This window comes from Schistocerca cancellata, chromosome 1 (assembly GCF_023864275.1).
Source record: "Schistocerca cancellata isolate TAMUIC-IGC-003103 chromosome 1, iqSchCanc2.1, whole genome shotgun sequence".
Classification (NCBI taxonomy): Eukaryota; Metazoa; Arthropoda; class Insecta; order Orthoptera; family Acrididae; genus Schistocerca; species Schistocerca cancellata.
Window position 1 is genome coordinate 1,134,678,731 of NC_064626.1, and position 27,642 is coordinate 1,134,706,372.

Consider the following 27,642-nt stretch of genomic DNA (forward strand, 5'->3'; position numbering starts at 1 on the left):
AAACTGGTGATTGAAATTTCATGAGAAGATCCCGTCGCAACGAAAAACGCCTTTGTTTTAATGATTGCCACTCCAATTCACGTATCATGTCTCTGACACTATCTCCCCTATTTCGCGATAATACAAAACGAGCTGCCCTTCTTTGTACTTGGGTTGGGCGAGAGATTCGTGATAAATGCTAGTTAAGTATGGAGACAATGCCGTATAGTACTCTTTGTAAAACAGTTTTTCTCATTCTGCTGGGTGCCAAAGCGAATGGAAGTATTGCTGTAAGAATTTACGATTGCTATTATTATGAAGGCGTGTTATGAAGTTAGTTAATTGTGTGTTCCAAAGACCATATGAAAAAGTCTAGCGAAATGATACCGAATGAGTCGCTTTATACGCTATGTGTAAACGATTTATTCTGCATATACGACTGCTTGCTGGGTAGTTGACGAATCATAAATACTGAATAAAAATGTTAGTTATAAGTTGGCACAGTGGATAGGCCTTGAAAAACTGAACACAGATCAACCGAGAAAACAGGAAGAAGTTGGGTGGAACTATGAAAAAAAATAAGCAAAATATACAAACTGAGTAGTCGATGTGCAAGTTACGCAACTACAAGGAGAGTGTGAGCGTAGGAGCGCCGTGGTCCCGTGGGTAGCGTGAGCAGCTGCCAAATGAGAGGTCGTTGGTTCAAGTCTTCCCTCGAGTGAAAAGTTTAATTTTTTATTTGCAGACAATTATTATCTGTCCGTCCGTCCGTCCGTCCGATGCGATGTAACTGCGCCGTAGTATGGGGACGCTACACCTAAACAAACATCGAAACACACGTCAGTCGACTACAGCGCACGGAAGACAGATTATTCCTGCTAATGAGGTTCCCTGGCTGGCAGTTGACTGTTCGCTACTTTGGACGAGAGTGCATTAAATAAGTGAGATGAATTCCGTGGGCAATATGAATCCAGCAAATATAGCTCGCACGGTTTTGCGGTGCGGTCGCAAAACACAGACACTAAACTTATTACAGTGAACAGAGACGTCAATGAACGAACGGACAGATCATAACTTCGTGAAAATAAAGAAAGTAAATTTTTCACTTGAGGTAAGACTTGAACCAAGGACCTTTCGTTCTACAGCTGCTCACGCTAACCACGGGACCACGGCGCCCTGCGCGCCCGCTATCCTAGATGTGGCCTATATTGCACATGGACTACTCAGTTTCTATATTTTGCTTATTTTTTTCATAGTTCCACCCAACTTCTTCCCGTTTTCTCGATTGATCTGTGTTCAGTTTTTCAAGGCCTATCCACTGTGCCAACTTATAACTAAATCTGAGGGGGGTGCGATGGGGAGTTTCCCTTGTAAGTGGAGTAACCTTTCAGGAATCCGAACTTTTATGGAATAGGCAAATTTAAATGTGACACCACAATTGAGAACATTACTTTCGAAGGTATTCTCGGAAGTGATACTGTATAATGACGTTACGATAACACAATATGACTGTGATTTACTCCCCTTGGACTACTGTCGCTTCTGACTTGCTTGTTCACACTGTGAACCATGCTAAGTGTGTGGCAATGTCTACTCCCTGTTATAACTCTTATCAGACTTCCTTCCCGTTCCATCCATTCGCGTATTGAGATCATGAAGAGTAAGAGCTTAAAAAATCTTACCTCCTTTGCGCAGTAACTTTAATCTACTGAAATGTAGGAGAGGAAATTTTAATCTATGAAGGCGTGCTGAAAAGTAATGCCTCTGACTTTTTTATGTGAAAACTCTTAACGTTCTGTAACTAAAAATAACATTGTTAACATTCTACATCTTCACTCTTCATGTGTACATATTTATTTCTCAAGGTGGTCACCCTATTGATGAACTCACCTCTCCCAACGAGAGACGAGTTGTTGATACCCTCACTGTTGAGTGATTGTTGGCGGAACCACAGCCTCACCTCTGTTTGCACCGCTAATTTGCTGCCGAAGTGATGTCCTCGAAGGCGTTCTTTAAGTTTTGGAAACGTGAAAATCGAGTGGGGCCAAGTCGGAACTGTACGAAGAATCATCAATGAGTCATGCTGGAAGAGAATGTGCTCCATGTATGATGTGTGGACGAACACTTCGAATTCGTGCTTTTAGTTTTCTGAGGATTTGCAGCACGCTGTTTCTGAGGGACCTACAACGTTACGTAACACACAGTCATATTACACGCTACAATTAGGTGCCCTCTAGTGGCAGAGGATTGCAACATGTGTCAGTGAAACGATTTTTTTTTTCTTTATTCAATTTCAATTCCCCCCGAAGGGGGGCGGACTGGCAGCAGCTTATTATGCCGCTCTTCAGCCTACAGATTTTGTGAAAAAGATGAAGAGAATAAATAATAAAAACAGGCGATAAAATCAGAGACTTAAAGAGTAACATGGCGAAAACAAATCGTGGAACTTAAAACAAAGAACAGAGGGATGATGATGCTAATAAAATACATACGAAGCAGACAGGTAAAACAATAGACAGACAATTAAAAAACACGGCGACAGCCTGGATTCTGTTCGCAAAAGACATAAAATTCATACCTAGCGACAGCATGGTTTCTGTTCACAACACGAGAAAGACGAACAACACTGAATAGTCACTGGAACACTGCACTAAAAAGTTGGCAAATGTGACATACCACAGCCGAGAGCAGGTGGGGGGGGGGAAACTGGACAGATGATGGGAAAACAAAAAAGGGGGGAAAGGAGAGTAAAAGCGAAGGGGGGAACCGGGAAAGGAGCCGATGGAGGATGAGGACCCATAAGAGGGGTGGGGGGCAGACGCGACAGGGAGTGGGGTAGGCAGAGGAGGGGAATACAAAAGGACTTGGGGGGTTGGGAGAAGGGAGGTAGGGAGAGGTTTAGTGGGGAATCAGTGAAACGAGAAAGTCAATCGAGTACTATGCATGACATGTCGCAGTCAGTATCGAGAACAGAATGAAAAATCCGGAGGCATTATTGTTCAGCACGCCCCTGTAATCTAAAACCGTTTCATAGGCAAGAACTAATCTTATCTGATAAATGTACGCACATCAAAAAAAGTTTTGCATCAACCCGGTTCCCAGAACTCCTGAAGATAGACGTTGACTGCGGATATTGTATCACACACACAGTCACTTTGACTGTTCAGAGATGTCACTAAACCCGCCCAAAGATGTAAACAATCATGCTTGAGCAGCGTCTATTAGACGGAGGGAGTCCGACAGCCAATCAGTTCCAGTAATTCCACCAGGAAGGAGGTACACGGCTCGTGTTGTCTGTAATTCAACCATGCCTAGACGGTCAATACCGCGATTAGATCGCGTCCGCATTGTGACTTTGTACCAGGAAGGGCTCTCAACAAGGGAAGTGTCCAGGCGTCTCGGAGTGAACCAAAGCCATGTCGTTCCGACACGGAGGAGATACAGAGAGACAGGAACTATCAATAACATGCTTCGCTCAGGCCGCCCACGGGCTACTACTGCAGGGGATGACCGCCACCTACGGATTATGACTCGGAGGAACCCTGACAGCAACGCCATCATGTTGAATAATGCTTTTTTTTTTGCACCCACAGGACGTGTTACGACTCAGACTGTGCGCAATAGGCTGCATAATGCGGAGGACAATCTTTGCAACCACGACGCCATGCAGCGCGGTACACATGGGCTCAACGGCATGCCGAATGGACCGCTCAGGAATGCCATCACCCGTTCTATTCACCGATGAGTGTCGCATATGCCTTCAACCAGACAATCGTCTGGGACGTGTTTGGAGGCAACCCGCTCAGGCTCAACGCCTTAGGCACACTGTCCAGCGTGTGCAGCAAGGTGGAGGTTCGCTGATATCTTGGGGTGGCATTATGTGGGGTCGACGTTCGCCGCTGGTGGTCATGGAATGCTCCGTAACGGCTGTACGATACGTGAATGCCATCCTCCGACCGATAATGCAACCATATTGGCAACACATTGGCATTCGTCTTCATGGACAACAATTCACGCCCCCATCGTGCACATCTTGTGAATGACTTCCTTCAGGATAACGACATCGCTCGACTAGAGTGGCCAGCATGTTCTCCAGACATGAACCCTATCGATCATGACTGGGATAGATTGAAAAGGTCTTGTTATGGACGACGTGTCCCACAAACCACTCTGAGGGGTCTACGCCGAATCGACGTTGAGGTGTGGGACAATCTGGTCCAACAGTGCCTTGATGAACTTGAGGATAGTATGCCACGACGCATCAATGCAAGAGGACGTGCTACTGGGTATTAGAGGTACTGGTGTGTACAGCAGTCTGGACCACCATCTTTGAAGGTCTCGCTGTATGATGGTACAACATGCAATGTGTGCTTTTCATGAGCAAGAAATAAGGCTGAAATGATGTTTATGTTGATCTCTATTCCAATTTTCTGTACAGGTTCCGATATCGCAATACAGACAATAGTTGATTACTATTTTAACTGCTTAAACGATCGTCTTCAGATCGGGATATAAACATGCGGTCAAGAGAGAGTCTGTAGTGTAACAAAGGTAATGTCTCCTTATAATAGTATTTAAAACACACGCCTGTACAGCGCATTATATACTGAAGAGCCTAAGAAACTGGAACACCTGCCTAATAACGTGTAGGGCCCCCGCTAGCATGCAGAAGTGCTGTAACGCGACGTGGACTGGACTCGACTGGTGTCTGAAGTAGTGCTAGAGGGAACTGATACCATGAATCTTGCAGGGTTGTCCATAAATCTGTAAGAGTACGAGGAGTTGGAGATCTCTTCTGAACACGTTGCAAGGCATTCCAGATACGTTCAATAATGTTCGTGTCTGGGGAGTTTGGTGGCTAGCGGAAGTGTTTAAACTAAGAATATTGTTCCTGGAGCTACTCTGCAGCAATTCTGGACGTGTGGAGTGTCACGTTGTCCTGCTGGAATTGCCTAAGTCTGTCGGAATGCACAATGGACATCAATGGAAACGCGTGATGAGACTGAGTGCTTACGTATGTGTCACCTATCAGCGTCGTATCTAGACGTATCATTCCAACTGCACTCGCCCCACACCATTACAGAACATCCACCAGCTTGAACAGTCTCCTGCTGACATGCAGGGTCCATTGATTCATGAGGTTGTCTGCATACCCGTACACGTCCATCCGCTCGAAACAATTTGAAATGAGACTCGTCCCACCAAGCAACATGTTTCCAGTCATCAACCAATGTCGGTGTTGACGGGCCCAGGTGAGGCGTAAGGCTTTGTTTCGTTCAGTCATCAAGGTACACGAGTGGGCCTTCGGCTCCGAAAGCCGATGTAGATAATGTTTCGTTGACTGATTCGCACTCTGACATTTGCTAATGGTCAAGCATTGAAATCTGCAGCAATTTACGGAAGGACTGCACTTCTGTCACGTCGAACGATTCTCTTCATTCGTCATTGGTCCCATTCTTGCAGGATCTTTCTCCGGCCGTAGCGATCTCAGAGATCTGATGTTTTAGCGGATCCCTGATATTCCCAGTACACTCGTTAAATGGGCGTAAGGAAAAATTCCCACTTCATCGCTACTTCGGAGATGCTGTGTCTCATCACACGTGCGCCGACTATAACACCACTTTCAAACCCCCTTAAATCTTGATAAACTGCCTTTAATACAACGGTATCCGATTTAACAACTGCGCCAGACTCTTGTTGTCTTATATAGACGTTGCAGACCGCAGCGCCGTATTCAGCCTTTTTACGTATCTCTGTATTTGAATACGCATGCCTATACCTGTTTCTCTGACGCTTCAGTGTACAACTAGGATTTTGGTAACTTACATAAGAGAAGCTTAATACCCAGCCACAGCTTTAGTCACTTCTCACCAACTCAAGACAGCAAACAGCCGTTTTCTAAGTAAATTGCTAAGTAAGTATCTATTATGCTGACTGACTGCATTTTTCCAGTATTCTCCTTCATATTCCCGTAAATTGTTATATCCTGGTATTTGGAAGAGTTGACTTGTTGTATTTGGGACTCATCTATACTGTAGTCATAGCATCTTTGTTTTTGTGTTTTGTAAATAGCAAAATTTTACATTTCGAAACAATTAAAGGTTTTTCAATATTTATAGCATTTTAAAATCTTATCAAGTTCTAACTGAAGATTTGGCGACTTTTCTTTTCAGAACTTCCTTACAAATAGCTACAACATCTGTGAAAGTCTGAAGTTAGTACTGACTGCCAGCTTATTAATGACCATGAGCAGGAACTATCCCTACACACTTTCACATGGGGCACTTTTGAAGTTACTTCTGTGTTTATTGATCACACTCCATTGAAAATAACACCAGACTCTCTGCCAAGAAATCCTCAATCCGGTACAAAATTCGTTTGATACCCTAACCCACACGAAAATATTTTCGTTAATATGCATTATTGTGGTATAGATCGAAATGGTTTTCGAAAGTCGGAAATGTTGCACAGTTTGATTGCCTTGATCCAGTGTTTTCAGCGTGTCAAGAGAGAGAAGCGCCAATTGAGTTTCGCATAATCAATGTTTTTGAAATCCATGCTAGTTGTAATGGAGAAGGCGGTTCCGTTCCAGACAGCTCACCATCTCTGAGCTCAGAATAAGTTGTACGATTCTACAGAAAATGGGTGTGAAGATACTCGATAGTATTTTTGAGGACTACTTTTGCTACCCTTTTTGTAAACGCGTGTGTACTGAGCCTTCTTACTACCAAGCACAGCGTCTTCTTCGATGACCTTCGTTATGTTATGCTTAAAAGAGTGGCTAACTCACCCGGAAGTACTGCATATTATCCGACAGGAATTCATCGGTTGCTGGAGCCTTCTTCAATATTGTCTATTTCAACTGTTTTTCAATGCCGCTACACTCGTCACTGCTGCGGTGGCTGGTTAAATCTGCTCAGTACACTTGAATTATACTTGTTAAAGAACAAGTTGACGGAGTTCAGTACTCTGATTTTGCTTTTCTAGCCTAACTTTCAGTTCCTGTGTCATTCAAAGTCCGAACGCTGACTTTGGTGCTTCATGTACATCACAATGATAATAAGATTACGCTGTGTTTAACTGAAGCATTAATTAAATAACATTTTGCGGTGCAGTGAGCAGTGACCGTTGCATAATTCATTTCTTGGTAGTATTTAATGCTTCATGACGCAGCCGTTGTTACAATGCTGTAGATTAACTGTTCGTTATAATAAAAAATCTAAACCGCTACTGACTGACAGATGGAATAATTTTAATAATGCATAGTTCTGCATTTTCAACTGCCAGCGATTGACGGTATTAGAGTAACAAATCGGACTGATGTTTCAGCCGCACAGTTTATTTTCCAACGGTAAATGAAAAGCGCTTTTACAATTAAACACGTCTACAAATGTATTCTTTGCAACTTTTTTCTTAATCATTCAATGGATTCTAATGTTTTTGGATATTCTTAGTTGAGAAACGCTAAGGGTTTCCCTCTATCACATACGGCGTTTTTCACAAAATAATGATAAAGATCCACAAAATTCATAAAGACACATACATTCAACAAAACGTTATTAAAAACACATTAAAATGAACACATAACATTATAATGAGTTGTATTCTTCAGGTCTAATGCAAAACAAGAAACCTTAATTAGTCTTCTTTTCCCCCTCAAATCACCGAAGTGTTTTCTTCTTTGCGCTGATTGAGAACGTTCCGTGTGCGGCATCGAGCGGTAATCCGCTATCATGCTGACATCCCATCAGACGTGGTACACCTGTTCCATTTGTTCAATGTTTCGATGAACTTTCTCCCTGTTCCTCGCTCGCAGCACCTGGATTTTCTGGAAAACAGCTGACGCGTGAGTTCAGAAAGTGCATCTTCAAGCCCGCTGAGACATCCAATACTTCGAAGTTATTGAGCATGTTATTTACCTAGTCTCGTTATTAAGATCTCTGCAGTTGCCAAGAAACTTGTTGACAACCTGTTTTAAAGTATATCCAACATTATCTTTAAATTTAGTTCATTTTGTCTTGAAATGTTTCGTCTTTTGTTTGTTAGTTAGTTACATGTTCCACAGAGCAGTTGGACGATTCTTTTATCGAAATGATGTGGAGCAAGTCAGTTTACAGGATATGTATACACGATTAGTATTAGCCTTAATGAACACACTATTATTTTTAGTCTTACTCATGCAACTACACTTAATTTATTTTTATTTATTTTTTACTGGCTACCCGTTTTTAAGCAGAAATTATTCAATGGATTAGACGGAGTTGGTAAGGAGAAATGATTTTGAATTCTATTTAAAAGTTGCTTCGCTGCCTGACAGACATTTTATGTTTTTGGGCAAATAATCAAAACTTTTTGCTGCTGCATACTGAACTCCATTCTGAGCCACTGACAGCTTTATCAGAAGGTAATAAAGGTCGTTTTTCCCAATTGTATTGTAGGTATGGACATCACTATTTTCCTCAAATTGTGACACATTATTTACGACAAATTTCATTAGCGAATGCAAGTACTGTGACGGTGCAGTTAAAATGCCTAGCTCCTTGAAGGGTACCTACATGACGTCTGTGAATGAACACCAAATATGATTCATACAAATCGCTTTTGTGGAATCAATACTTCCTTTATGAGTGAATAGTTACCCAGAAAATTATCCCGTAAGACATTATTGAGTGGAAACATGCAAAAAATGTCAGGAGGTTGGTACGTTTGTTACCAAGATTAGCCATTATACCAAGAGTAAAAGTAGCTGAACCTCACTGTTTGAGAAGCTCAGTAATATGCTTCTTCCAGTTCAAGTTTTCATCAGTCTGCATACATAAAAATTTGGAGCATTCTACCCTGTTCACTGGTTACTGCTCATGTGTTACATCAACAGTTGGTATGACCATTTGTTGTCCAGAACTCGCTCTTTATTCACATGAAGTGCTGAGTGCTATTGATTAGGGATTTCAGATCGATTCTGTATTTCTGGATTTCCGGAAGGTTTTTGACACTGTACCACACAAGCGGCTCGTAGTACAATTGCCTGCTAATGGAATATCGTCTCAGTTATGTGGCTGGTTTTGCGATTTCCTGTCAGAGGAAAGTCATCGAGTAAAACAGAAGTGATTTCTGGCGTTCCCCTAGGTAGTGTTATAGGCCCTTTGCTGTTCCTTATCTATATAAACGATTTGGGAGACAATCTGAACAGCCGTCTTCGGTTGTTTGCAGATGACGCTGTCGTTTATCGACTAATAAAAACATCAGAAGATCAAAACAAACTGCAATACGATTTAGAAAAGATATCTGAATGGTGAGAAAAGTGGCAGTTGACCCTAAATAACGAAAAGTGTGAGGTCATCCACATGAGCGCTAAAAGGAATCCGTTAAACGTCGGTTACACGATAAATCAGTCTAATCTAAAGGCCGTAAATTCAACTAAATACCTAGGTATTACAATTACAAACAACTTAAATTGGAAGGAATACATAGAAAATGTTGTGGAGAAGGCTAAGCAAAGGCTCCGTTTTATTGGCAAGACACTTAGAAAATGTAGCAGACCTACTAAGGAGACTGCCTACTCTACGCTTGTCCGTCCTCTTTTAGAATACTGCTGCGCGGTGCGGGATCCTTACCAGATAGGACTTACGGAGTACATCGAAAAAGTTCAAAGAAAGGCAGCATGTTTAGTATTATCGCGAAATATGGGAGAGAGTGTCACAGAAATGATACAGGATTTGGGCTGGAAATCATTAAAAGAAAGGCGTTTTTTGTTGCGACGGAATCTTCTCACGAAATTCCAATCATCAACTTCTCCTGTGAATGCGAAAATATTTTGTTGACACTGATCTACATAGGGAGGAACGATCAGACCGATAAAATAAGGGAAATCAGAGCTCGTTCAGAAAGATATAGGTGTTCATTCTTTCCGCGCGCTATACGAGATTGGAATAATAGAGAATTATGAAGGTGGTTCGATGAACCCTCTGCCACGCACTTAAATGTGATTTGCAGAGTATCCATGTAGATGAAGATGTTGAACTGCATGTAGTGTGTTTTTTCAATATTCAGGTAGAGTCCATTTCCCGAGAACCACTTAATAATTCATTGGAAAATACCATTTAGCAAATCTTCTGTTGCTTTCTTTCCAATGGGATTTATTATAACACTAGTATTGCCTACAAAGAGTACTAATTTTGCTTGTTGAGTGTTATGTATCCGAACGTCAGGGCTGACGAAAATCCCCTTCTTTCATCTTAGCTTCTGATATCCATGGTAATTTACTTGCCACACACTTAAAAGTGTCACCATTTTTTGGTAGGCCTACAACAAAATGTTTCGTAAACGAAGTTTTATGTTGAATGGAGACAGAAGTTTCTTTCGAGTGCACCTTTGACTCCAGAACTACGCTTTTCCCTCGAACCTCTTATGTTCTGTTTGGTCAGATATTTTGACACCAGTGTTGGTATTTTGCACGACTGTCCTGTTACCGTATGTTTTCATGGAAGTGCGCAAAATACATTTCTTTGCCAAAGTCTGACATTGCCCTTTGCTGCTTTTTCACTACAAGTTTACTACAGATTTATCAGTAGTAGGCAGGAGAATTAATATAACTTCTTGAAGACAAGAAATTCGCAAAAGCAGGCACCAGTTTATTTGTTACCCGTTGTTGGAATTTTGCTTGAAAAACGGTATGTAAAAGAAACTTATAGGTCACGACATTATGATATAACTAAAGTATAAAGCTAACCGTACTATAGGTCATAAAACTGCACATTTTTTGTAGCGGGTTACATCACAAACCTTCACAAAACAATACTGGTTTTGTTATAACGATTAAATAGCTAAATTTTGCTTAGCTCTCAGAAATTCTACATTTCTGTAAAATCTGCGTATGGTTGAAGATTCTAAGTACATTACCTCAAATCAGAACCCAAAAATACACCAGAAAATCCTTTATCCTTGTGAAAAAATTCTTCATTGACATTCAATGTTATCAGTGAAATGATAACGGTTAACGTTTCAGCTCTCCATTGAAGGTCCGAACGGACCGGTGAATCTTTGCCACACAGGGAAAATTCCCATTGATTTACGAGTACCTATGGAGTAAAACTGATTCTGTCTCGTCCAACAGGTAAGCATCATACAAGGATACGATACAATCGGCGTCTTTCATACGCATCTGCGAGCTCTATGTCGAGCCGCAAACAAATATAGTTCCAGCCATTGTAGAATCATTCACGAAATTTATTTCTTTTGTTAATGAAAGTCCTGATACAAAGACACTCCTCGGAATGAGAGTCCCCCTTGGCTGTCATTACAACACAATAGCTGATCCTGACCGTCTTTCCTTTCAATTTCTCAGATATTTTTGGAAGAAGTTTTTTACACCAACTTAAGGGGTGTTACATCGCTGTACCCGCCATTTAAGAGTTCTCGAATAACTTTAAAAAGTATATTGGCCTATTTAAAAAAGAAACGTAGTTGCTTTAGTATTTCTGTTGATACAAGAGTTAAGTGAACATAGCATACAATAGAATTACTGCTCACCTGCATACTATCACTTACCAAAAGGCAGTGTGGCCGAGCGGTTCCAGGCGCTTCAGTCTGGAACCGCGCTACCGCTACGGTCGCAGTTTCGAGTCCTGCCTCGGAATGTGTGTAATGTCCTTAGGTTAGTTAGGTTTAAGTAGTTTTTAAGTTGTAGGGGACTGACGACCTCAGATATTAAGTCCGATAGTGCTCAGAGCCATTTTGAACTTACCAAAAATCCCATTTCGACATTTAAACTTCACAAAATTAAAGAAGTGCAAGTTTTTGTGGTGAACCTCCATATTCTATGCAGGGCCTACATTCTACAGAACACAGCATGTTATTTTGTTTTTGATGCTTTGAGTAGCGTTGTGTTGTGTAGCTGTGTGATATACAAAATACCAAATGCTAAATGATGAAAGGAAAAAAAGTTGCGCTATACACAACACGCTATTCGTAAGCACATGTATCACAGTTTTACGAGGTAATGATAGCTCTCTACTGCAATATTTATGATCGATTGGAGAGCCATTCCAATAATTAGAATAACCAATTGTAGCGCCCCGCCTCTTATGCCGTGTTTCGACCCTCCTATTCACTCTGTGTACTGTGGTGTGCCGGTGTATGGAATTTCATTTCTCCCCTAAACGCATACGATGCGATGTGCTCTGTAAAGTGCTTGCCCGCATGTTTGCGGTATTAATTTATTACACTCGTCTCACTATTAACGGCAATAGCGATCGTTAGGGTGGTTTTGCAAGTGGTGCGGAGACAAATATGAAATTATCTGGGATGTGTACCATTAAACGTTGACATTTCCAGTATCACTTTAGGAGGTAAATCGGGTGTATGCAATGTGTTTCTGCGGCGATGATAAATACTTTTCAGAGTGGTGCAGGAGAGGAATATCAGTCAGTATGAGGTAAAGAACGCTGACCTGCAAACGACTGCATTCAAACTTACGAGGTCTAATGCCTTGTCGGATAGTTCTGAATGTGGAACATAAGGCCTACGGATCACTGTTGGTACGATATATTCAGATGATTTATTATATACGAGGTACATGGTTTGGAATTAGTGAAATGATGTGGCACGAAGGACATCTGATCAGTTGATTCTACATCTACATCTACATACATACTTCGCAATCCATCATACGGTGCGTGGCGCAGGGTACCTCGTACCACAACTAGCATCTTCTCTCCCTGTTCCACTCCAAAACAGAACGAGGGAAAAATGACTGCCTATATGCCTCTGTACGAGCCCTAACCTCTCTTATCTTATCTTTGTGGTCTTTCCGCGAAATATAAGTTGGCGGCAGCAAAATTGTACTGCAGTCAGCCTCAAATGCTGGTCCTCTAAATTTCCTCAGTAGCTATTCACGAAAAGAACGCCTCCTTTCCTCCAGAGACTCCCACCCGAGTTCCTGAAGCATTTCCGTAACACTCGCATGATGATCAAACCTACCAGTAACAAATCTAGCAGCCCACCTCTGAATTGCTTCAGTCCTCCCTCAATCCGACCTGATAGGGATCCCAAACGCTCGAGCAGTACTCAAGAATAGGTCGTATTAGTGTTTTATAAGCGGTCTCCTTTACAGATGAACGACATCTTCCCAAAATTCTACCAATTAACCGAAGACGATATCCGCCTTCCCCACAACTGCCATTACATGCTTGTCCAACTTCATATTGCTCTGCAATGTTACGCCCAAATATTTAATCGACCTGACTGTGTCAAGCGCTACACTACTAATGGAGTATTCAAACATTACGGGATTCTTTTTACTATTCATCTGCATTAATTTACGTTTATCTATATTTAGAGTTAGCTGCCATTCTTTACACCCATCACAAATCCTGTCCAAGTCATCTTGTATCCTCCTACAGTCACTCAACGACGACACCTTCCCGTACATCACAGCATCATCAGCAAACAGCTGCACATTGCTATCCACCCCATCCAAAAGATCATTTATGTAGAAAGAAAACAACAGCGGACCTAACACACTTCCCTGGGGCATTCCAGATGATACCCTCACCTCCGATGAACACTCACCATCGAGGACAACGTACTGGGTTCTATTACTTAAGAAGTCTTCGAGCCACTCACATATTTGGGAACCAATCCCACGTGCTCGTACCTTAGTTAGGAGTCTGCAGTGGGGCACCGAGTAAAACGCTTTCCGAAGTCAAGGAATATGACATCCGTCTGATACCCTTCATCCATGGTTCGTAAGATATCATATGAAAAAGGGGCGAGTTGCGTTCCGCAGGAGCGATGCTTTCTAAAGCCGTGATGATGCATGGACAGCAACTTCTCTGTCTCAACGAAATTCATTATATTCGAACTGAGAATATGTTCGAGAATCCTGCAACAAACCGATGTTAAGGATATTGGTTCAAATGGCTCTGAGCACTATGGGACTCAACTGCTGAGGTCATTAGTCCCCTAGAACTTAGAACTAGTTAAACCTAACTAACCTAAGGACATCACAAACATCCATGCCCGAGGCAGGATTCGAACCTGCGACCGTAGCGGTCTTGCGGTTCCAGACTACAGCGCCTTTAGCCGCACGGGCACTTCGGCCGGCGTTAAGGATATTGGTCTGTAATTTTGAGGATCCGTCCTTCTGCCCTTCTTATATACAGGCGCCACCTGCGCTTTTTTCCAGTCGCAGTGGATACACCGGTTCCCGTGAGATCGCCGAAGTTAAGAGCTGTCGGGCGTGGTCGGCATTTGGATGGGTGACCATCCAGGCCTCCATGTGCCGTTGCCATTTTTCGGGGTACACTCAGCCTCATGATGCCAATTGAGGAGCTACTTGACCGAATAGTAGCGGCTTCGGTCAAGAATACCATCTTACGCCAGGGAGAGCGGTGTGCTGACCCCACGCTCCTTCTATCCGCATCTTCCACCGAGGATGACACGGCGGTCGGATGGTCCCGGTAGGCCACTCTTGGCCTGACCCCAAATATTGAAACCCTAATGAAAGCCCTTTGGTAGTAAAAGAAATAGCAAAATTAGTTATCCTGATATTGACGGGAGCTACTGACAACAAAATTAACACTACTGCAAGTTTGACTAATAGGAATACTGTGTAACTAATAACGTTTATTATAAAGAAAGGACTAAATGAAAGCCTATCAGATGATACGAATCCTGAAACTTTGAATAAATAATTCAAAATATATTATTTACGAAGGTTAAAGCGCAGACCATAAATTGATCAGAGATAACATTTATCCAAGAAGAGAGTTGTAGCGGCATCGAGCTGTAAGTTCGCTGCGACTACAATGTACCATGGCAATGGAGATGTTAATGCAGTCTCTCTTGTAGACGTCGCAATAGTAGTTAGACTATTGAACGCTACTAGATTGTTTCCACCGATCTGAAGTTTTAAAAGTTTTCCAGTATCGACTTGACGTACTAGTCAAAATTTCGAAATGAAGTAAAATAACATTTACGGTTTAGCCAGACAACGGAGCAGTTATTACATGTGAAAGAAAAGTAAATCGTGTAATACCTGATTAACGCTGGGACTTAGCCTTCATGACCTGTGATTGACACGAACATCAAAGGAGACAGCAATATACCAACCGCCAACATAAACTGTATTATTAGCCTTGAGTAGGAAACGGCTACATGCGATAACGAAGAACTAACAGTTACGCCGTGTTGTCTTGTCGGAAGGCGTAACCAGTGTCAGAATCGCTGATGCAGATAGATTAAAGGCCCTGAATGACAGATCCGTATGTTTTCAGTGCAGGTTTAAATAATTACGAAGTTCAATAAATTCCAGCATAACCTTAATGCTTCGTGTCGGCTACGTCATTTAATAGAAATCTAATGTGTAATTGTGAAATTAACTATTTCTTGAGAGAACGCAGACTTTAAAAGTGATTTAGTGATTTTATAAACAGTGAACAGCAAGTTTACACCGAAATACGACGCTTTCTGTTTGTTGTCATAAGAGTATTTTATCTCTGTAATTACTTCGTATTAATTGTTGAATTAACACCGTAGCGACGCCTTGACGACGCTTTATTAATTACTAAATCAACATCGTCGCAAAATCATGATGTGGCATCGGCTTGAGTGATGGGCTTTATAATTCAAGAGATCCTATGATCTGCGTTTGAACACTCATTCGCAAACCGGGCATAAGAACTACAGTTAAATCTGTTTAGCAAGAGTAATAGAACGCAGATTTCAGACTACCTAACAGATCAAAACGAAAATTTCTGTTCCGACACTGACAATGTTGAGTGTTTATGGAAAAAGTTCAAGGCAATCGTAAAATGCGTTTTAGACCGGTACGTGCCGAGTAAAACTGTGAGGGACGGGAAAAACCCACCGTGGTTCAACAACAAAGTTAGGAAACGACTGCGAAAGCAAAGAGAGCTTCACTCCAACTTCAAACGCAGCCAAAACCTCTCAGACAAACAGAAGCTAAACGATGTCAAAGTTAGCGTAAGGAGGGCTATGCGTGAAGCGTTCAGTGAATTCGAAAGTAAAATTCTATGTACCGACTTGACAGAAAATCCTAGGAAGTTCTAGTCTTACGTTAAATCAGTAAGTGGATCGAAACAGCATATCCAGACACTCCGATATGATGATGGCATTGAAACAGAGGATGACACGCGTAAAGCTGAAATACTAAACACCTTTTTCCAAAGCTGTTTCAAAGAGGAAGACCGCACTGCAGTTCCTTCTCTAAATCCTCGCACAAACGAAAAAATGGCTGACATCGAAATAAGTATCCAAGGAATAGGAAAGCAACTGGAATCACTCAACAGAGGAAAGTTCACTGGACATGACGGGATACCAATTCGATTCTACACAGAGTACGCGAAAGAACTTGCCTCCCTTATAACAGCCGTGTACCGCAAGCCTCTAGAGGAACGGAAGGTTCCAAATGATTGGAAAAGAGCACAGGTAGTCCCAGTCTTCAAGAAGGGTTGTCGAGCAGATGCGCAAAACTATAGACCTATATCTCTGACGTCGATCTGTTGTAGAATTTTAGAACATGTTTTTTGCTCGCGTATCATGTCGTTTTTGGAAACCCAGAGTCTACTCTGTAGGAGTAAACATGGATTCCGGAAACAGCGATCGTGTGGGACCCAACTAGCTTTATTTGTTCATGAGACCCAGAAAATATTAGATACAGGCTCCCAGGAAGATGCTATTTTCCTTGACTTCCGGAAGGCGTTCGATACAGTTCCACACTGTCGCCTGATAAACAAAGTAAGAGCCTACGGAATATCAGACCAGCTGTGTGGCTGGATTGAAGAGTTTTTAGCAAACAGAACACACCATCTTGTTCTCAATGGAGAGACGTCTACAGACGTTAAAGTAACCTCTGGTGTGCCACAGGGGAGTGTTATGGGACCATTGCTTTTCACAATATATATAAATGACCTAGTAGATAGTGTTGGAAGTTCCATGCGGCTTTTCGCGGATGATGCTGTAGTATACAGAGAAGTCGCAGCATTAGAAAATTGTAGCGAAATGCAGGAAGATCTGCAGCGGATAGGCACTTGGTGCAGGGAGTGGCAACTGACCCTTAACATAGACAAATGTAGTGTATTGCGAATACATAGAAAGAAGGATCCTTTATTGTATGATTATATGATAGCGGAACAAACACTCGTAGCAGTTACTTCTGTAAAATATCTGGGAGTATGCGTGCGGAACGATTTGAAGTGGAATGATCATATAAAATTAATTGTTGGTAAGGCGGGTACCAGGTTGAGATTCATTGGCAGAGTCCTTAGAAAATGTAGTCCATCAACAAAGGAGGTGGCTTACAAAACACTCGTTCGACCTATACTTGAGTATTCTCATCAGTGTGGGATCCGTACCAGATCGGGTTGACGGAGGAGATAGAGAAGATCCAAAGAAGAGCGGCGCGTTTCGTCACAGGGCTATTTGGTAAGCGTGATAGCGTTACGGAGATGTTTAGCAAACTCAAGTGGCAGACTCTGCAAGAGAGGCGCTCTGCATCGCGGCGTAGCTGCTCGCCAGGTTTCGAGAGGGTGCGTTTCTGGATGAGGTATCGAGTATATTGCTTCCCCCTACTTATACCTTCCGAGGAGATCACAAATGTAAAATCAGAGAGATTCGAGCGCGCATGAAGGCTTTCCGACAGTCATTCTTCCCGCGAACCATACGCGACTGGAACAGAAAAGGGAGGTAATGACAATGGCACGTAAAGTGCCCTCCGCCACACGCCGTTGGTTGGCTTGCGGAGTGTAAATGTAGATGTAGATGTTATCAACTTCGCGTAAGCTTATCAGCCTTTCGCGAACACGCGAAGCATATTTGGTTAATTGTTCCAGATCAAGGGTGTTGTCGCGGTAGCGAGTGGTGCAGTCGCTGTGGGTTCGAAGTAAAGAAGACCGACAGACTTCGAACACCAGTGCTTCAATTTTAAACAAGGGCTGCTTACACATTCCGGCGTGCTGCTCCATCCATACACTGATATCAGTATAAAGGAGATAGTGTCTGAAACTAATCAACCAAGTGAGGAGTTTGTCTTGAACAGTTACAGATCTTAATCGTCGCGATCGACGGACGCTGTTTCATGTCAACCAGACTGGGACAACCATCACCATTGAGAAAACACAAATAAAACGCCAAACTTATACACAGTATCCCAGAACTGTTGCAATAAACGTAGAGGGGTTGTATAGGTTGTCTGGAGGAACAAATCGATAACTGGAACCCGTGGCTGGTAACGTCATCCAACGACGCGACATAGCGTCGAGTTACAGGCGCTGGCGCCTGTCATTGGGCTACACCTTCGGCAGTAAACTTGGCGCGTACGCCGTCGGACCGTCTCGCAGTGTTGTTTCTTATTCAGTGATCACGACTGATGGCCGCGATAGCCATTGGAGCAAGTGGAGCTACCCACTATGTAGACACGCCTTGTCTCATACGAGTGTGATGCACTGTTCTCTCAGTGGATGACGGTTTTCACACAGATTTCCTCCAGTAGCTCATTGTCTCCTGCATACCGAAAAATATTGAAGATTTCAGATGGTTCCAGGAGAAAAGTAAACTGCAGATGGAAACTCGTATCCGAAACTGTCATCCATGAAGGCGACAGGGCGTCGCATTGATGGGAGACAGGGCCTGTCTTCGCAGCAGCTACCTCTATGTGCTCTATTGGCGATCATGGCAATAAGTCGCTATGACTGAATAACAAGCCAAATTGTGAGGCGCTCCACCTATGGTTCAGCGACATACACAGACACGTTTGCTGGCGAAGGGGTGGCTTAATGACAACTCCGACACACTGTACTGTCTTTAGGAGATGGTTCCGGACATGGGTTCCTACACTCTATTCGTTACTCAAGACATCCTCTATAATCCCTCGAAGTTTGTCACAACATTTCTGAGTTACCCTGTACACTGAATGTGGATGGCGCTACTTCTATCTACACTACTGGCCATTAAAATTGCTACACCACGAATATGACGTGTTACAGACGCGAAATTTAACCTACAGGAAGAAGATGCGGTGATATGCAAATGACTAGCTTTTCAGAATATGCACACAAGGTTGCCGCCGGTGGCAACACCTACAAAGTGCTCATAAACAAACAGCAGTTGATCGGCGTTGCCTGGTGAAATGTTGTTGTGATGCGTCGTGGAAGGAGGAGAAATGCGTACCATCACGTTTCCGATTTTGATAAAGGTCGGATTGTAGCCTATCGAGATTGCGGTTTATCGTATCGCGACATTGGTGCTCGCATTGGTCGAGATCCAATGACTGTTAGCAGAATATGGATCGGTGGGTTCAGGAGGGTAATACGGAACGCCGTGCTGGATCCCAACGACCTCTTATCACTAGCAGTCGAGATGACAGGCATCTTATTCGCATGGCTGTAACGGATCGTGAAGCCACATCTCGATCCTTGAGTCAACAGATAGGGACGTTTGCAAGACAACAACCATCTGCACGAACAGTTCGAAGACCTTTGCAGCAGCATGGGCTATCAGCTCGGAGACCATGGCTGCGGTTCCCCTTGATGCTGCATCACAGACAGGAGCGTCTGCGATGGTGTACTCAACGACGAACCTGGGTGCACGAATGGCAAAACGTCATTTTTCGGATGAATCCAGGTTCTGTTTACAGCATCATGATGGTCACATCCGTGTTTGGCGACATCGCGGTGAACGCACATTGGAAGTGTGTATTCGTCATCGTCGTACTGGCGTATCACCCGGCGTGATGGTATGGGGTTCCATTGGTTACACGTCTCAGTCACCTCTTGTTCGCATTGACGTAACTTTGAACAGTGGACGTTACATTTCAGATGTGTTACGACCGGTGGCTCTACCCTTCATTCGATCCCTGCGAAACCCTACATTTCAGCAGGATAATGCACAACCGCATGTTGCAGGTCCTGTACTGGCCTTTCTGGATACAGAAAATGTTCGACTGCAGCCATCGCCAGCACATTCTCCAGATCTCTCAGTAATTGAAACGTCTGGTCAATGATGGCCGAGCTACTGGCTCATCACAATACGCCAGTCACTACTCTTAATGAATTGTGGTATCGTGTTGAAGCTGCATGGACAGCTGTACCTGTTCACGCCATCAAAGCTCTGTTTGACTCAATGCCCAGGCGTATATAGGCTGTTATTACGGCCAGAGGTGGTTCGTTGTTCCGGGTACTGTTTGCTCAGGATCTATGCACCCAAACTGCGTGAAAATGTAATCATGTGTCAGTTCTAGTATAATATATTTGTCCAATGAATACCCGTTTCTCATCTGCATTTTAATGGCCAGTAGTGTAGCAGCAGTTGTGTTGAGTTGCTGATCATTCAAATGTCACTTCATCTCATCATGTTTTTTTTTTTTCATGTCATCTTCATGGTGTTAAACTGTCATGACCAATGATGCAGATGAAACTACAAAGTTTGTTTTCTGGATTAGTCGAATTATGATTGTATTACAGCCAAATTTAGAGCGTTCCGCAACGTCAATTAAGACACCTCCAGAGCTTTGCGGACAACTTATCGGATTACGTATCTCAAAGAGATACGTGTCCGGATAGAGATTAAGAGGATTCAGCAGCTAGATACATAACCTTCACATTTGGCTGTGAGGGTGGTTTTCTGCACAAAGTCTAAGAGCTTCCAACTGCTCCCTCGTAATTAGCAGACTGGAGCAGCGGCTATTGTTTTCGCGATCTTTTGTTCGCTTTTTCTACGGTTTTTAAAATGGCCAGCATTTAGGGAATATTACTTTAGAATTTAAATCTGAAAGCTATCAGAGTAACAGGCGCAGTTCTACAGGTACAGGAGTCTCCAATAAGTGTATAATATCGCAGGAACAATAGACAAAGTATTGATTGACGCAAAAGCAAAGGCTTATAAGGGTTACATTATAAACTGTATCTAAACTGCAAAGACCGATTTAATTTTGTTTCATCCGATTTCAGTATTCTCCATTTCTGATATTGCATTACACAGGGTGATTCCGTGATGATGTTTTTGCCTTTAGAAATGATGGAGAAGGTTAAATGTCTAAAATGTCCCTCACTTAAACTGATATATTCACTCTTCTCCACCATTCCTGAAAGTTCGTCACGTCACCACAGAATCACTCTGTGTAGAGACACCACCTGTGGCCAACCACAGCTGAGATGAAACTGAAGGTACATAGCGAGTTTATGTCCTTAGAAGAGTACTGAGAAAGTGGTTTCCAATTTTTTAACGCATACATTACAAATGTTACAGAAATGTTTATCAGCAGTTTATTTTGACCGAAACATCCGAGCCTCGCACGCGCATATTATTGCTCGTGCTATGCTGAGTAATCTGCAGTATTGGCTACTAAGCATTTCGACGAAAGACGATTCCAATACATGGTGTCTCAAATCTTTTGGGTCGAATTGAAACAGGTGATAGTGGGTTCACAACCGATTCTATTGAGACAGGGAGCCATTGGTAAGAAACGCACGGTTATTGTCTTTTGTTGTTGAAGTTGTTATTGTCTTCAGTCTAGAGACTCTATCCTGTGCGAGCTTCTTCATCTCCCAGTACCTACTGCAACCTACACCCTTCTGAATCTGCTTAGTGTATTCATCTCTTGGTCTCCCTCTACGATTTCTACCCTCCACGCTGCCCTCCAATACTAAATTGGTGATCTCTTGATGCCTCATAACATGTCCTATCAACCGATCCCTTCTTCCAGTCAAGTTGTGCCACAAATTTCTCATCTCCCTAATGCTATTCAATACCTCCTCATTATTTATGTGATCTAGTCATCTAATCTTCAGCATTAGTCTGTAGCACCACATTTTGAAAGCTTCTATTCTCTTCTTGTCCAAACTATCTATTGTCCACGTTTCACTTCCATACAAGGCCACACTCCATACAAATACTTTCAGAAACTACTTCCTGACACTTAAATCTATACTCGATGTTAACAAATTTCTCTTCTTCAGAAACGCTTCCTTTGCCATTGCTAGTCTTCATTTTATATCCTCTCTACTTCGACCATCATCAATTATTTTTCTCCCCAAATAGCAAAACTCATTTACTACTTTAGGTGTCTCATTTCCTAATCTAATACCCTCAGCATCACCCTATTTAATTCAACTACATTCCATTATCCTCGTTTTGCATTTGTTGATGTTCATCTTATATTCTCCTTTCAAGACACTGTCCATTCCTTTCAGCTGCTCTTCCAGGTCCTTTGCTGTCTCTGACAGATTTACAGTGCAATCGGCGAACCTGAAAGTTTTTATTTCTTCTCCATCGGTCTTAATTCCTACTCCGAATTTTTCTTTCGTTTCCTTTACTGCTTGCTCAATATACAGATTGTCTAATGGACATAATCGTACATAGTGTACACACCATAACAACAACGTAGATCATAGTAATTGTTCAAAGAGGCGACCACCAGTCTCAATGCATTCATGGTAACGGCGCATGAAGTTCTGTCGCACTCTCTCAAAAGGTCCCGGTGTCGGTTTTAGTAGTAGCTTGGACCCTAGTAAGGTCTTCATCGGTTTCTGAGGGGATTTCACGCACCAGCGCCTTGACGTAATGCGAGAAAAGTCCAGAGGTCTGAGATCCAGCGATCGTGCTGACTAATGAAAAGGACCTCTCACTCCAGTCCAACGATGAGGGTATGTGTTGTGCAGATGGTCAAGAACCTGAACATTGAAACGAGCTGAAACAACAACATTTCGCGGAAAACAGCGGATACAATCTTTAAGAACTGTGACAGTCCATCTCGCAGGAACACCAGATAACCTGGACTGGTCAAATGAGAAGGCAGCAAATAACGTCCTATTAGGTGATCTTGGACAATACCTGCCCATACGTTGATAGAGAATCGTTGCTGGTAGTCACTGATGGTGGTGGCATGGGGACTGACCTCGCTTCCGACATGGCTGTAGCGGCTTTTGAGAACAACATCACGGGTGATTGAGGTCTCATCCGTGCACAATGCAAGCTGAATGAAGTTCGTCACTATAGCACTGCAGTGGACAATCCACTGACGGAGTCCGCAGCTGGTGGTCGTGCGGTAGCGTTCTCGCTTCCCGCGCCCGGGTTCCCGGGTTCGATTCCCGGCGGGGTCAGGGATTTTCTCCGCCTCGTGATGACTGGGTGTTGTGTGACGTCCTTAGGTTAGTTAGGTTTAAGTAGTTATAAGTTCTAGGGGACTGATGACCTCAGAAGCTAAGTCCCATAGTGCTCAGAGCCATTTGAACCTTTGAACCCCATGTCTCATAAGTTGGAAGCCACGGAGACAAATTTCTTTCAGTTAAGATTGCGCCTTTTGGAAAACGTCCTCTGTACTTTCGTGCTGTTTCACAGGCACTATATGTGCCACACCGTATACTAAACGCATGTCTACCAAATCTCGTGACGAGTAACGTTCCATATTTGCCTACGCGACGTGCACTGTACACAGTAATACACCTCACCATGGATTCATCAAAAGCTGTCTGATGCAATGGTCAACTGACACCAGGGACAGTGGTGTGCGTGCGACACAGGACTGAACTCGCTTGTGCTACGCCTGTGGTCGTCACATGACGCACGTGCTAATAGCTAAGTTGCATACAGTATGTCTGTTTGGTGGTCAGGGGGGTACGCAGTTTATCACCCACGGCCTGTTCCAGTGTACAACAAACACCCTGTATCTTTGTGGGAGTGGGGCGAAACTGCATGCGCCATTGCAATACATATCGAGACAGGTGGTCGTCGCTTTGAACAGTTACTATGAGCTACGTTGGTGTTACGCGGTGTACGCTGTGTTACGTCTATAACACAATAAATATGCGTTTCCGACCATTCGTTCCCTACTTCAGTATAATCGGTTGTGTCCCGCTATCACATTTCTCCTTTAACCCAGAAGGTTTGAGGTACCCTGTATCCGTCTCCCCAGTAACCGAGCCAATGCCGCTACTACTTCGCTATTGCTAGCAAAACAGCGCTAGTTAAAACAGTATTTGCTAGATGTCCTCACGCTGAGTCAATATTAATAGCGGAATACATTTGCTGAAGTGTTTAATTTGTATTTAGTCAATACCTGGTACCCTCTGTTGCTCGATTTACGGATCGAGTACAAACTATTACGACAGCATAGCCACTAGTACAGTTAGTTCAATTTTGAGCCTGCAGGGTGCTGGATATATCGAATAATTTAAAACTTCTCATTTCTGATATGCACTACGCAGGTATATGAAGTGAATCATGCTTGTTAACGGTACTCCTACATTCTAAGATATAGTCACTAGAGTTATTTTATTTTAGATCGTTATGTCCTATCGGCGAGCGTTATGAAACTTATGGAACTGATGAATCTGCTTTCTTCTTTTCCTAATCACTTCGATTCTCTCTTATGTTTTCTGCCCAGGTTCTCTTAGTTCCAGTTCTCGTTCTTGCCTAGACATTAACGATTCTGAATGTAGCTCTATCTTAAACCATGTTACATGTTAGTTTCTTGAACATCTCTTCCAGTTTGAGCTACCAGTTATTCTTTTTATTTAGGTGATAAAACAGTGATTTCCTTTGATCAGTCTCCTACTGTTTACTTTGAGAACGTCGGAAGGCGGCAATCAATCCACTTTTCATATAATTTTGTAGTTTTAAAGTCTCGTAGTTTGATCAAGTCGACAGAGCACCTTTTCATTGCCTGCGTTTTCTCATAGTTCTCCATGCCAGGAAGAAGGATCACGATGGGAATCGAAATTAAGTGTGTTTTATTCTCATCTATACGACATTTTACGTTCAGCACATTATGTAACTGTAACCATCTATCCTAAACACGGATGACCGATGTACTCAATGATCATGGGTGTCATTACAATGCATGTGACTGGTGGAATTCGGGTGGGAGTCTCTGTTTGCAGTAGCAGCGTGGGAAAGGCGGCTGAACGTAATCTTCGAAGCCGGCCCTTAGCGCCAGCCAACTGCGACACACGTCTGCTGAAGCGTTTTAAACATGCGGCGAAGTGATTGATTCTTCCGAACCCACGCGCTAGAGTCGAAGTGTTCGACTTTTTGACGTTGAATCGTGCGGAAATTTTTAGGCGAAAGTACCAGGGGTTGTCCCTTCTGTCTTCTGATCGTCTTGTGTTGGTCGTTAGTCCCCTCGAAGTTTGTTCGAACTCAGTACGCAGAAGGGAGGCAGGTGAGATTTTTGAAATTAACGGGCCACTGACGAGACGGGTCGCAACGAAGTCAATCGCTGCTCCGGGCTTAAGTAAGTATTACGTGATGCTTCTGTGCTCACTTGAACGGTGATTTTCGAATGGGAATTGGTTCACTTTTGAGTTCGGTTTCTCTATAAAGATTAAATTCCACCGTTAGGACCACAGTGTGATTCTCGCCAGTAATGTTTCCACTACTGTTCTACTTACATTCAGATGGAACAAAACTTGTTCTGTAAACGGGCACGACTCGCTTCATGTACCGTGTGTCTAGTCGACTTTCGCGATTCTTTTTCAGTGCCAGTCACAAGTTGGCTTTTACGATTCGGTCATTACTGAAAAGCAGTGGTCTTTGCTTTTGATTACTCTTTGAGTTTGAATCTTTGTGCGTGGGCAACTGCGTGTGCATGTTGCGTTCGTTAGTCAATCCCATTCTTGCTAAACATTGATGATTTTTACATTATTACCATTTGCTTGTAAGGTACCATAGTGCTAGGGTCTTATATATATTCCATGTTAAATGCACTTCAAGAGCACGCTCCACCTTCGGGAATAAATGTTTTATATGCAGTTATTTAGTTCGTTAAACTTCGCCACCATGTGCCCAACAGCCCCCCATTCCTCCTCAAGTTCAAATGGTTCAAATGGCTCTGAGCACTATGGGACTTTACTGCTGAGGTCACCAGTCCCCTAGAACTTAGAACTACTTAAACCTAACTAACCTAAGGACATTACACACATCCATGCCCGAGGCAGGATTCGAACCTGCGACAGTAGCGGTCGCGCGGTTCCAGACTGTAGCGCCTAGAACCGCTCGGCCACCCAGGCCGGCACTCCCCAAGTGATCTCTCACTTAATGTACCCTTTAACAGAAAGTTAGCACGAAATTTTTAGCAAAGTGTAAACAATGCTCAGTTGATCTGAAGCTCAGAAGCTAGCTACAACCTGAACGTTTCTTTCCTTGAGATAGATTACTAGGGATAGAACTCTCTTAATATTTGTGGAACTTCAGACTATTTGACCCTCGGGGCACGTAGATAATACTAATCACTGTATTTGGTCAACAGGAACGTCGTGGCTACGAAGAGTCTCTGTTACAAGGAGACACTTCGATCCACCAAGAATTAACTGCTGAATATTTAGACAGTCGATAAATAGTGGGCGGCTTTTAATGTTACTTCAGGATTTTAATCTTGTCCTCCTGTAAGTGTTATAGATTTGACTACTTTGGTTGTAAGAGGGAGCCTGATAGCCCTAACCTAGCCAGGAAAAATTAAGGGAAAACATCCTTAATTTCGTTTTCATTCAGATTTCATCTACGCTGACGGTGGAGAAAACGGATTTTTCCTTCTCCCTGTTCTATGTTTTCGATTAGTGATGAGCGTACACTTACACTGATGTGCAAATTGTTTATTTAAGTACTCCGTACAAAAAATTATTCACCCACAGATGACGTCACGCCAATACCGTGTAAAACCACCCCTACCCTTGATAATGGCCTCATTTTCGGTGAAGAAGAGAGCCCACAGGTTTCTTCGGATATGCAGTATCCAGCAGAAGCCACTCACTGATGATTAGATCCTGCACAGCCAACAAATTTTGGAGATGTTGGTTGCTACACTTCGCCTACTGTTCCAAACATACGGTGTGTGCTTCCTAACAGTCATCGGGCGCATTTTCTGTGGTTTTTCGGCAGATTTTGGCAATTTAGTTGTATCCGGACTCGGCGCAAACAAATACTGCTCACCGAATCTTTCATGCGATGACCACCGTCGATGCGTCATTTTGTTTCCCGTTACAAGCAAGATGATATTTAAAGCGGAATTTTAAGCACCCATTCGAAGGAGTGGTTCAAAACTAGTCTAGCGCGACGTTCGTTTTATCGATATGTAATACAAGCAATATTAAAATAAGATGAATAACCAGCACTCCAACAGTGTCTCGTGTGCCGGCCTGGCCCGCGTTTACTGCTACCGCCATGCAGCAGCGCTGGTCAATCGCTGTTGGAGTAAAGATTATTCATCGTGTTTTAATGTCCCTGCTAATGTACAGTGAGACGACAAAAATTATGGGATACTGACATGAACATATGGGAGATGGCGGTAGTACCGCTCACACGAGGTGTAAAAAGTCAGTGCTTTGACGGAGCTGTCATCTGTACTCAGGTGATTCATGTGAAAAGGTTGCAACGTGATTATGGCCGCACGACGGGAATTAGCAGACTCTGAACATAGAATAGTACGAGGATCACTCCTAAATAAATGCACACTATTTTTCTTTTATCCATCTTTTATTCTACATGTTGGAAAGTTTTACAGTATGTACATACATCCTTTAGGAACAATATTTTCATTTCTCCACATCATTTCCATCTCTCTCAACTGCCTTACGCCATCTTGGAACCAGCGCCTGTATACCCGCACGGTAAAATTCTGGACCAACCCGTTAGAGCCACTGTTTGACAGCG